Source organism: Taeniopygia guttata, chromosome 1, assembly GCF_048771995.1.
Source record: "Taeniopygia guttata chromosome 1, bTaeGut7.mat, whole genome shotgun sequence".
In the NCBI taxonomy this organism is placed as follows: domain Eukaryota; kingdom Metazoa; phylum Chordata; class Aves; order Passeriformes; family Estrildidae; genus Taeniopygia; species Taeniopygia guttata.
The window spans coordinates 49,500,925-49,513,973 of NC_133024.1; the positions used below are offsets into that span (position 1 = coordinate 49,500,925).

At 38.4% G+C, this 13,049-nt stretch overlaps 1 protein-coding gene and 1 non-coding gene across 8 annotated transcripts in view; both read left to right on the plus strand.

Annotated features, from left to right (window-relative positions):
• Window positions 1–13,049, plus strand: part of DACH1 (dachshund family transcription factor 1) — a 352,745-nt gene that overhangs the window by 10,190 nt on the left and 329,506 nt on the right. The gene's annotated exons all lie outside the window — the stretch shown is intronic.
• On the plus strand, window positions 10,164–10,266 carry MIR1743 (microRNA mir-1743). Its single transcript, NR_105663.1, has one exon. It is a non-coding gene; the product is annotated as a microRNA mir-1743 (primary transcript).

Here is a 13,049-nt window from a genome sequence, read left to right on the forward strand (position 1 = left end):
AATATTTTTTTTTAAATACATTTCTCTCTTAGCTTGTTGGAACTGTTCGTACAACATAGGTGACACATAGGATTTTGTTGCTTCTATGTATCTACCAGTAAAGACTAGTTTCATGATTCTGGTGCAAGTTACATTGCCTATTTCTCTAACACAAAGCTGGATTGCTTGGTTTTGGTATGTTATGGATTTTTTTAAGCTGATACTCATAGTTTTTTAACAGGCCAGGTTAAAAAATAAACATTAAATGCTAATAAAGTATTTTGTCTTACATTACTGGGCATTATAGATGGTTTGTGATTCTACTCATTCCCTTTGAAATGAATTGCTGCTGAAATATGACGTTAAAAGTTATAGTAACAGAAAAAGAAGCTCCTGCTACAGTAATTTACAATTTAACATACAGCTGTGTGTAAAATACAGTTTTGAGAAACTGAGACAAATATATTAGAAATAGTAATTTATCAGCATGTAGCTGTTTCAGGAGTGTGCATGCAAATCATGTAAGAAAGGAGCCATAGCATTTCCTGGGGAGGGCATCAGTGAGGTTTTTAGTCAACATGTTCGGGGATAGCCACAGCTGTTGGCTTGGCTTGAGGCCACCTCAAGGTACAACAGGTGGGCCATGGCTAAGAATTAATAAACTTTCAACAAATTTTATTGTTCAGAGCTTCTGTGGCACCATCTCAATAGAGTGGCGGCAAGGGTAGATTTTATCTTGAGAAGGAGCAGCCACCACTGTAGTTTGTGCATGTCAGATTTACACACTGAGAAGTTTGCTCAAACTACCTGAATTTCTTTGTTATCCATCCTTTTTTCTTTGAATCTATTTAGTTGACCCAGAAGATGTGTGGTCCCACACAGAGAGATTTGTTGCTCAGCAGAGTGGTCAGACTCAACCCACTTCCTTCTGGCCCCATTGCAATTGAAGCAGACTGTAGGACATAGTGGATGTGGTGTTAAACAGAGTAATTTCAGGTTGTTCCTGAAGGAGTCCCTGGAGGAGATTCCTCTGCTACCTTTAGCTCTCTGCTGCTGAGCCTATGCTATTGTGGGTCTGCCAAGCAGAGGTTTCATCTTTTCTGGTGACCCCTTCTGTGATTTTGTCTCATTGACTCTTATTTTATGTGTCTAAAATTAGGACAATACAGTGATATAATAAATAATGGTTATGAAATGCATGTATTCAGAAATATTCTGAGGTATGATTACATCAGTAGAACTTTCTGACATTTAAGAAAAAGAACAGTGTCCTTAGTTAAAACTGCTGGCATTGTTATGTGGTGAGTTTGTCTGCTCTTTGGTGTGCCAGCTGATGAGAGAAAAGGAATTTTTTTTAGAGATGAAAAATACAGAGCCAGCTAGTTCTAAATACTGTTCTGTGAAGTTGTGTCTCACCCCTGCAAGTTGTTTTCTATGTGGAAGGTGTACTCTGAGCAGGATTGGTCTATCTTTTCAGCTTGACTAATCGCTTCCTTTCAGAAATCCAGAACACATGCAGATTTTAACTTGTAGCCAGGAAAAAGTGCTGCCATGCTTCAAATTGCCAAAGGACCTCAGGGGACAGAAACTTGACCTGGTTTTATGAAACCATAGAATTACATTTATACAAGTTACCCCATGGGAAAAAAATGAACTGATCCCAATTCATTTCTAAATTCTGGGGCCTTACGGGTCACATTTGAATTTTCTCCTACACCTGTTTTTCTACTAAATTTTTCTGAGGACATTTTTAGAAACTTACTTTACATTAGGTATGGGTCAATTGCCTAATATTTAACAGTTCACTATTCTAATTCTTTAAAATGTCTAATGGTTTCTCAATATAATTAAGCTGCAAAAAGTTTAAATTATAGAATTGGTTAGGTATTGACTAAATTCTAAAGCTGTGAACTGTCCTCTTGGTTTAGTGACTCAGGCTTTGTTTTCCTGCATGTGAAAAAAGAGGAGGCAGTGGCTGTAGTCAGTACATGTTGTGTGGGCTATAGAGAAGAGAGCAACTCTGCAGATTTTGAGCTACTCACCTGGAGCATTAGACACTGTGGCTCAAGGTTCAAAAGGGATTACCCAATGAGACAGTTCACAAGAAGGCTCCCAAGACTTCATTCTTCCTTTCTCCTTCCCTTAGCTGGACTAAAAACTTGGGATTTGGGAAATCATGGTTCGTCTTGCCTCATCTTGGAATCAGTTAAAATAACGAGTAATAATAAAGCTTCCATGGCATTCCTCCTTCAGTACTTTGGTTTGAGCTAGGAGCCTAAATACCCCAGGGTGAGTGCTTACCTCTCTCTGGTGAGGTGGTGTGGTATTTATGCTGTCCAAGTGTTCCTGCTGGTGTATTGCCAGGTTGGACTATGCTGGCTAAGTTGAAATAGTGGGCCCTAAGGACATGGAAGGATTCTTTAGTTCAAACACTTAGAGGGTTACATTTGAGTTAGAATTAGCTTGCATTTTGATTTATTTAACAAACTAAGTGAATGTTGTGTTCAGCTGAAGTTTGCCTCAGCAATTATTATCCCACAGAGGCCCTGCAAGCCTTCCAGGCTTTCCTTTCACCTTCTTTTCCTATTCTCAGTCAGTCTTTCCAATCCTTGAAATATATTTTCAATGCTGAAATTGGCATTAAATGCCTGCTTAAGTCTACCTGTTTCTAGTGAATTAATGACAAATTTGGGTACTACTAATCTAGTATAGCTGCTTTTGTCTTTAATGCCATCTTACCACTCCAATTGACCAGACAGCTCAGCTGATGATCCCTGGCTGTAGGCTTTCAGTTTGTCAGTGTGGATGTGGCAGGTGGGGCTAGTTCTGAGTTTGTAGTCCCTTTTTTGGCTTGAGCAAAAGGTATTGGTAGGTGAGAAATGGATATAAGGGTGTTAACATGACAAGTAAGGAGATGCTTCTTTACTCTGGTTGTTTGTTTTTCATACCATTGAATTTTTCTGTGCAGTTTGTGTTGAGCCATTCATGACTTTGCCAGCCTGGATAATCAAACTGTTTCATGAGGTATCATTGTAGGGACCTTATCAAAGGCTTGCTCTTGTTTGACTGGCAAAGTGAAAGGCAAATCTTCTACATGGTGATTACTTACCACCATTATGCATTTATTATAATTATGTACATCGTATCCCATCAACAGGTTTGACTGCTATGTAGTGCTGATATCCTAAGTGGGTAGAGTGGGGAATATTTTTTTCGAAGACACTACAAATGGTTTTATTCCCACATGACTTTTAATGGAAGGTAGAGAGGTCCAGTTACAATTAGGGGCTTAAACAGTTTTCTTATTTGCTTGGCTTTTCCTTTACAGTTCTGTTGTTCTTAAGTTGTGTAGAAGATTTCTTTGAATTTTATAGCATCCAGAGTAAGTTTAGATCAGACTAGTCTAAGGCTTTTGACCTATCAAAAAAATGTTTTGGCTGCTTTCTGATTTTGATAGTAAATGAGGGAAATTAAATTAAATTTTAAATCACCTATAGGTGGCAATAAATTCTTCATCGTGACGGAAATGTTTGTGTTAAATTCTCTTTGCATCTAAACTAGAGAGAAAAAAAATCCCTTTATTATCTTTTTGATTATAGAATAACAACTCAGAATGAAGGAATTAATTCAGATCTCTGAAAATTCACTCTTCCTTTCTCCTTCCTCCTCTCCTAGTTACTTTCTTCTCACACACCTGTCTGGATTTGGAAAAAAAAAAGATGAAAATTTACAATTCTTCATGGAAGCTGTATTTTATGAGGCGCTGTGAAAACTTCAGATATGGAGGATGCTTAGTGGGAGCAGTTGCTAACCCTAGCAGAAGCAGTAGGGACAGGAGCCCTGAGGCTATGGGGCTGGGAACATGCTGAAGAGTAGCATCGTGAAGACGCAGAAGTGAAAGGCTGGTTGACAGCATGTTAAAGCAAATTTATCCGGTGTTGCTGTCACATGCGGCCTTATGAGTTTACATATGTATGATCAAATTTTCAGTCTTTGGATCACCACTGCGTCCTTTCTCTTCGTTAAGCAGGGCTATGTTTAGAGTAGTGCCTGGGAAAGCAAGCAAGAGGAAATAAGCTTTACTGTAGATTTCGATAGTGGGTGAGATTCTTGTGGCAGAGATGTTAAATGGGAATGAAAAAAATTGTTTTTTTTAGTAATACACTTAATCTGAAAATTCTTACCTATGCTTTGTATGGTTCCAAGTTTATTTCAGAAGTATACTGCTGTAATTCTTGTTTCTTCCTGTTTTTCCATATCCCATGTGCAGCAATGAATGTAGTTATTATGTTATTGGGCTGTATATAGAAGCCTTAACCCTGCAAGCAGGAAGCTTTGGTTTGTGTAAGGGGTCTTGTTGCCTATAGCATCTCAGTTGGATGGTTTAAAGTAATAAAATTCTGCACTTCCTTACATATTACCGGTGTTGCTACTCAGATAGCAGACCTAGCAGAGTTTTCATAAGCTGGAATTTCACAGACAGCGGCAACCAAGTGTGGGAGCGATCAAAGAACATTATTTGTAATCAAAATGTGAGTTAGGTGTTATAAAACAACTGGTGGGTGCTTGTATGCATGTGAAATTTGCTTACACGAGTAATCCCATTGATTTAAATGAGAGCATTCAAGTGACGAAAACAGGTTCAACGTGAGAATGTTTAGAAGAGGGTGACCTTGGAAGCAAACAGTCGTCTTTGGAAGTATTCAAAGGGGGGTTATTAAAACTTAAAGCTGAGAGTTGGCGTTTGAAGGCAGAAGCAGCTAGAGAGATGTTAGGGGAGCTCACCTGCCAGATAATAATGCGTTTTAATGATGCTGGTTAACTCTGCATCAACTTTCTCGTACTCTTTTTTGGGGGGTATGGGGGAAGGGATGGGAAGGAGGGTGAGGGACGGTGGTGACAGCAAGGCTGTTTGTTTTTCCCGAAAGTTGTTTGTGATTTCAGGTACTCATGGGAAATCTCTTGATCAGATTCACATCTGTTCCTGTCAAAGTGGGTGCTAAGATACCGGTCACCCAGCAACCATGTCCAAGAGGGAATTGGGCCGATAATAACTTCAAAAAGGAATGACAGATGCTAGATTAGGATGAAAGACAAAACGCATGAAAAATGAGCTTGTTAGAATAAAAAAATTGTTCAAGCACCTTCATGCAAATTAAATGAATATTGAACATTTGCATGCCATAATTTCTACTTTTTCTGTTGATTGAGAAGAAATAAAGATGGTACATATAAAAACATAAACGTAATTTTTTTTTTTGCACCAATTAACATACAAAGCAGTATCTTTCTTCTAAAAATGAGATTAGCCACCTGGGTGCTTGGCTGTATCCCACATATGTCACAACATTTTTGTAATGTGTATGCTTCTATTGAAGAAACACCTTATCTAATTCCTTGTAGCAAAACAAACAAGGAAGAATCCTTATATTAATTTAAAAATACTTTTGGTTAGCATCGTTCTGTTTTTTTTCAGCTGCGGTTTTCAGAGCTGAGTTATTTCCTGCTGTCCTTGAATTCAGTCGGTATAATGTGCATTAATAAAAGATCACATAAGATGAGTTCAGACCAAATGCTAAGGTTTCCTATTGACTGGTCAAACAATACATATTTTAAAACACCATGTCTGTCGGGGTAACATGAAGAAGAAATAGTCACTTTTCCATGCCTATGCATTAAGATAATTTAAATAATCTAACAGTTTTATTATTGAAATGTTCATATAACAATCAGAATTTGGAAAAGAATGATAAAATGTTCTGATTGAGAAAGGACTCTGTGTCTTGGTTTAGCAATGTCTAATGTGGTCACGTACAGAAATTGATTTTCTTCAGAAATTAATTAATTTTTCATATCGCCCTAAGCTGCAGTTAAAAAGAGTGCATACTTGTCTGTTTTTTCCAGAAATATTGCCTAATCATATTAATACCATTGCCCCAAGGATGAAAAGATAATTGTACAAATGCATTTGGAAATATGTATCACTGAGTATTTATGATTAAATTATGCAAATGACCCAGCTCTCATCCTTTCCAGACCCAGATTGTCTAATTAGGATTGATATGCTGAATAGATGTTCCAGAATTTGAATACAAGCATGTCCAAAGAGCAGAAAATTGGAAATGACAAGGCTGAAATGCTAAGAAAAGTGTCTTTCCCTTTTATACTTTACTAATGTGGTGTTAGCAGTTGCAGTTTTTCCTTTGGCTATATTGTGTGACTCATGTGTCCTACAAGAAATAAGTCAGGAAAGAAATATCAACTTTCATAAATAGCTTTACTTTGCTCTGGACTTACTTTTCCTTAAAAGTCTGCTAGCAGTTCCTCTCCCCTTTAAAGCTTTGCATCCTTCATGTTAAAATAATGATGTATTCCACATAAATTACTTCTTAATTTGGAACACTGTTGTTTGTAGCTTGTCTCCAGCTGCCAGCTGCCAGTGCTAGATATTTAGCTCATCAGCTTCTTATATATTCAGATGAGATTTACACACCTAACAAGTTTAAGTTTGGTGGGGTTTTTGGGGGGGGGGGTGGTTCTTATTTTATTTGAATTCACAATTCCTTAATGTAACTACTTTTTAAAATTATTATTATTTTAAAGAGGGGAATTGATACCTCATTAAGCTTGTTTGTAGACATTCTGAGTTGGAATAATAACTATCAGCAGTCTACAGTATTTAAATCCTTCTTCTTTAGTGGACTGTTTGTTCATTTATCGCTCTTGGGAAGCTGGGAGAAGAGCCTGGTGAGGAGCAAGGAGGAGTAGTGAACTGTCAGTACTTCAGCCATTGTTAGCAGCAGGAGTCACTCCCTCTGAACTCTGTTGGCTCCTGCTACCCATCTGCAGGATGATGGATTGCTATGTTTAATACATTTCAGCTTTTGTCTGTCATAGTGTGGATAGACAGGGCTATCAATTATTCCAGCAGTGATTAGAGTGCTGGTTGTACCCACTGCTTTTGGGCAGGCACCTCCCAGGAATGTCTGATGTAGGAACTCCTCGGTACTCTCCCCACACAGATGACTTGCTCGGCTAACTTGAGGTGGTTTTAAACACCTACTAAAGACTGCTGGGAATTGCTAAATCCACACAGCTGCCCTGAAACAAAATTCAGACACCCCTGCAAATAGTTTGGTACTGGCCTAACCCATACAAAAATGTCTTGTGCTTTTGATAGGTGGGGATGGGAGCAGGGGTGAATTTGGGGGGTGTGATGTCAGCAGCACTCAGCCCATCTGTAGTTAAGTGTGTGGCTACTGGTGATACGGGCGGGGTGCGAGGACTGCGTGGAGGCGATGAGACATGTCGTGGCATGTGTCATACAAGGATTTGCTAAGCCCTGGGTGCTTTGTGATTCACAAGTCCACAGGCTGAATGATTTCAGCCACCAGAGAAGTCGCTGTACACCAGCACAACATATGCCCTGGAGTATCTTCTAATAATTATAAAATGTTGCAGTAGACATATAAATTGTAAAAAAGAAGATAATCTTGTTATGGACATTACTTTAGAAAAGTGGATGTATATTGTTTTCATTATTATAATGTTAATTTTCCACTCTTAGAAAAAAGTATTATTCAAAATCTTGTGTGAAACGGTATTGTATTAGAAACAAAAAGATAACTATGCAAACTAAAGCATATAATACTAGCTTTAAAAGATGCTTGACCCAGTTTTCTTGATTTGGACCATTGCCCACCATGACAGGCCAGGCTGAGGATAACTTTCACGTCATTTTGAACTGAGGGAGGAAGGGAAGTTAAATCAGAAGATGTTAATCATCACTGATTAAGCTTTCTTAGTAGAGAATTTCATTTACAAAACCAGAAGAATGAGTAACTACTAAAAACTACCATTAGGAAAAGTGGTAACCAGACTTAAATGTACTTTCTTTACCCCTATTTCACTCCATAGTTACTTGACTGTGGCACTGTTTACTTTTAGAAAATTTCTTTCCTGTTGGTTATACCAGAGTTCAACTTCTGTAGCTCTGCTTACAGGCAGTAGTTTGCAATTTCTCTATTGTACTTGCTGGAAGTCTAAGCTCCACAGCACAGTCATAGGATGCCATTTTTATTTCTTTTTAAGAAGATCCAGGCAGTGGCAATGCTCACAGGGAGGAGTGTTCATGATAATTAAAAGCTGGAGTTTACCTTTAAAAAAAATTTGGCAATTTGCCCAGGAGAAAATTCTGTCTTCAGTCACCATTTTTAATCTACTTGGCTGTTGGGAGTTATCTTCACTTGAAGAGTTGTCTGGTTTTAAAAGTTGTCTGGATGTTGAAATAGTTTCTTTGACATTGTTCCTAAGTGCTCACTTGCCATATATGATGATCAGAGGATCTGAGGGCTACATGGAAAAGAGTATGAGTAATAAGGTGGGAATAATTTTGACTTGTACAACTGGCAGCTTTTCTAAGTTTAGTTTCTCTTTGTTACCAATGTGTGGCAGTGAAACAAGAAAACTTGTGGTATACTTTACAAATTCAATAGAAATTTAGAGAAATTCATATGTGTTTACAAATAAACAGATTTATACATAAGCAAGTTTAACATATTAACCTTTTACTGATTTTTTTTTTCTTCTTTAAAATAAATGGCAGTTGGCTAGGGGGTTGTTCTTTTGCAGAGATCAATATCTAGTGCATTCATACAGAGAGGAAATAACAGCAACTTGAAAGTTAATAAAAAGCAAGTATTAAATAAATCCCTGTATTAGCTGGTGATGTGTTAAATGTATTACATAAATATAATAGGTAAAAGAATCAGATAAATGGTTCCTTATGCAGATAAAGGTCTTTGTTGTTTATATTCCTTCTGTAGAGGTAAGGCTGGATTTATAGCCTTTTTTGATAGCAGGACTTGTTTAGATAATTTTGTCTTTCTTCTGTTTTCTCCAGGCACCCTGATTGCACTCCTGTACAGCTGTGTGTGACCATTTTCAGCACAGGATCAGGTCTAGGTTGAAAATGCTGTCTCCCCCCTCCTTCCTGTCTCCCCTTCATTATTATTTTTATTAATCCTCATCTGTTTTGAGAAAACAGATCACCCTGTGCTTTCATCAGCAGTTGTGTTGCTACAAGTGATTGGGCAATGGGGAAAAAAATGAATGATGGGGGTGAGGGGCGAGGGTGGGGGAAACATGGCTTTAGTTTTATGTATTGTCATTCTCTGTCTGCCATGAAATTTTCCTGCATCCAAACGGCAGTGCCCTGAGCCTAGCCTGGAAAATGAACTGTGGATTACATGGCGGTTTTAATGCTGTATTTAAAAGGAGGACTCGGGGAGGGAGGTGAGCTGCAATGAAGGGAGGAGTAAAATCTTTGAAAGAAAAATGTATGAAGGGAGAGGAAGCCACTTTCCTCTCTGTCTTGGAAATCTGCTTTGCTAAACCTTGGCAAGCTGTCCTACTGTGTATTGCAAAACGAATGGGGTGGGTGTCTGAGGTAGAGCATTGATTTCCTCCTTTGGATGCTCCCTCTGGCATTGTTCTGGTGGCAGAGAAAGGTGAGACGTGGGCGTGCACCGTCCTCCATGCCCTGCATATCTTGGCTTGTTTGGAGAGAGAAGCTCACTTGTTACAGAGCATCCTCTGCTCTCTGGAAGGTGCTGCACAGTGGAAGAACTCTGGGACTTGAGTCTAAGTCTCTGCTGCTGGAGTGAAAGCCCTAAATTACTCTCTTTTTTGAGTGGGCTTGTACTAGTCACGCCTCTTGCTTTTTTGTGGGCTATTTTTTTTGTCCTGTTAGTAGCCCAGCATTAGCGTAGAATGCATCTCCTATAGCTATGCAGGATCAGACAGTGTAACTAAGGCCGCTGGATTCTGATACAGTATTAAATTACTGACTGCTGTTTTACTGTGAGGACCTAGTTCACAATACTCCTGCCAAATGTTAATGATGATGGAAATATTCTACTGTCTGTAAGAAGACTTAGCCTGTGTAGCATTTTCCGCAAGCTATGTCAATAAAATTTTGTTAGTTTGGACTTCTTTAGGAATACTTTCTTCTAGCTGTTTTAAACACCAGTTGGTTTCTTGAGTGGCTTTTTGCAGATGTGATGGAAAGACATCTGAAGCTACAAGATCCTTGTCTACACAGAAACAGTGGGAAACTCAAAATTTCCCTGAGTAGGCATGGTTTTAGGAAAACTTCACTGTTCAGAATGGTCTGACTTCACTGTAAAGTAGGTTCCACTGCGCTAATCCTCTTGGAATGCAGCAATTATCACCTACCGTATAGGTGTTAAGTGCTGAATTTCAAAGGGATTATCACTTTCCTCCTTCAGTGGCTAAGCTAGACGAGAAAAGTTGTTAGTGCTTCTAAAGGGGAGGGAAGAGGGGAAGAAATCTCCCTTATTTTCTTTCTGTGGTTGCCTTCAGTCTGGCTAAAGCAGAGCAAGCTGGGTTTTGCTACCGCTAGTTACTTTGAGTCCGATTTCCAAGAATTCTAAAGGCATTTGTTTCCACCTCCCTGCTCCTTTCCTCCCCCGCCCCCCAAAGTACCCTTCTTTTGTGGAAAGAGGCAGTGACAACAGCCATTCAGAACAAAAACCGAAAGCTATGTAGGTGGACGAAATTACATAGGAAAACCAAAGTTCTCTGTATCCTTACACTGTGTATTCATCATCTGGAAACTTTTGTTAAGTTTACTTGACAACAGTCTGTAGAAGTTGGTATCTTTTAAGTCTAAAGAGATACTTGATGGCTTTATTGGTGTTGCAGACAGAGCGCTGCAGGAAATTATCTGAAGACTATTTTTGTGCATATGCTCTTCTCACATGCCTTTTCTCTAACTGACATACCAGTATTTTGTTCATCCACTAGCTCTATCCACAGTACAGACAGCGCGGATTTCAGGTGGTTGTTGGATAAAGTGGGATTAGTGTCCTTGAACCCTCCTTCCCCTTTTTCATATCCATGCATAAGAATAGCTACTTCTGTAAGTGCTGATTCCTGCAATCTTCACCGTCAGTGAAATGTTTTCTGGTACCTAATGGGCAAGGAAAGCAGGGCAGAACTGTGATTCCCCAGCAGTGCACCCTGGAGACTACAGCAGCAACCACAGACAATGTGAACTAAATGGGGAATGGGAGTTAGGGGGAGGGCATTCACACCTGGGGAAGGATTTAAAATGCTGTAGGGGGTAGAAGTAGCTAATAACGGGCAAGAGAGGGCTGCCTTATAGAGAAGTCTTGTTTCTGAAGCTGCACAATAGCCAAAAGAGGCTTTTAGAGAAGAAGGCAGGATTTGGAGTTGTATTGATGTGATTAGAAGGTATCATGGAGAGAGAAACATAGAATGTTGAGTTGAATGATTGGCTTCTATCCTGTTGTTTTCATTTTTCCTACCACTTCACTGGGATGAAGAATGATAACTTCTGTCAGAAGCATTTGGTCTCGAGCTGGATTTCTCAGAGTTAAGAATTTAAGAGTAGTAGTGCTGGAAATCGGGTTAAAAACATTCCAGTTTCTTCACAGTCAAACCACAGAAATTAAAGAGTTTCAGAATTCAGGTGTATCATGGTGTTTAAATAGCATTTTCCAGGAATTACTGCAGATTTCAATAAATGATGAAAAGTTTCTTCAGTTGAATATTTTAGATACTATACATTGTGCTCTAAATACAAGTATATGGAGTATGTAGTATAGCTTGTTACTGGTAGAATTAGTTCCTGTTATAAGAGTTTGTAAGATACGTGCAGTCCATTTTTTTAAAAGAAGACAAGAAATTGTGGTTCAGTTCTACAGCTTGCAATATTTTCCTGGGAATAAAAATCTTCTTAAATGTGAAACAATTTGGCAGAAAAACATACTCTGCTAAACTTAGGAAGTTGTAAAAATGAGTATTCTTAATTTTTAATGAAATTCTGAAATATTAATTATTTTAGTCCATTTTTGATGTCAGTAATGGTTTGTAGACTTTATGGGGTATTTTGAACTGTAAGGCGCTTAACTGCTTAACTTTCTGTATCAAGATGGTAATATTATATACCACCAAATGTCCACAGTGGAGAGAAGGTACTTTGTATTGTTGGAAGTGACGTTCATTAAGGTCTGCTGTGCATGCAAAGAAGGCAGTATTTATGTTGATGGGATTTCAACATGGGCTTGATGCCAAGTCACCATAAGACAGCTACTTTTTCAGCAAGTTGGGAGTATCTTACCATGTTAGGGTGGCCCATTATTTGATTTGTGAATTATGGCATATTCCCTACTCTGATATCATTATAACTTGTATATGTCTTGTATGGAATTTCATGCTGTAGAAATAACTTTACAACTTCTGGATGAAAAAACTAGGGCATTTTAAAGTAACACATTTCTGCCATTTGTTTTGCTGCCTGTTTAGTGTAATGATCCCAGTACCAAAGAACTACAGCTTCTCCCTTGTCGGCAGGATTTATGATAATGTCTTGCTGTTTTTGTAAATTATGTAGCACACACTGTTCCTCCTTCGTTATATAGTGAAATTTAGTAGGTTGTTTTAATTGTTTGATGGATTTTTTTTTCCTTTGGCATTTGTCTACACTGAAATGTCTGAGATTTACTGGGATGAACAATTGAGAAGAATGTCTTTTGTCTGAATTTCTGAAGATGTCAGAAGGTTTAGGAATGTTTGTGATAAGTCTTTTGTTTGTAAAGTCTAGAATTGGGTGTGCCTTCCAGTGTGAAAGGTGTTGAGCTCCATCTTTTATGAACATCAGCACATTTTTTTAACAGGAACAAATATCACTCTATCACATAGTACTGAATATTCAGCAGCTTTTAGTGGTTCATATTTATTGCTGCTATATTAATAATGCTTTAAACACTCTGCTATATGAGATACCTAGAATACAGATTTCTTGGCTCTTTATGGTGCAGTGAATATGGAAGCAATAGCAGGATGCCCATGGACTTAATAGACCATGTACAACTCTTCTGCCTGAAACAAACAGCTTCCTTAGGAGATCCCAGCACCAGTTTACTAAAGCACTTACATTACCTGCCACACATGATCTGGAATGTAGAAGAGTTAACAGGTGGAACCTCCAACTTCCAGCATTTTCAATGAATCTGCATTTTTCA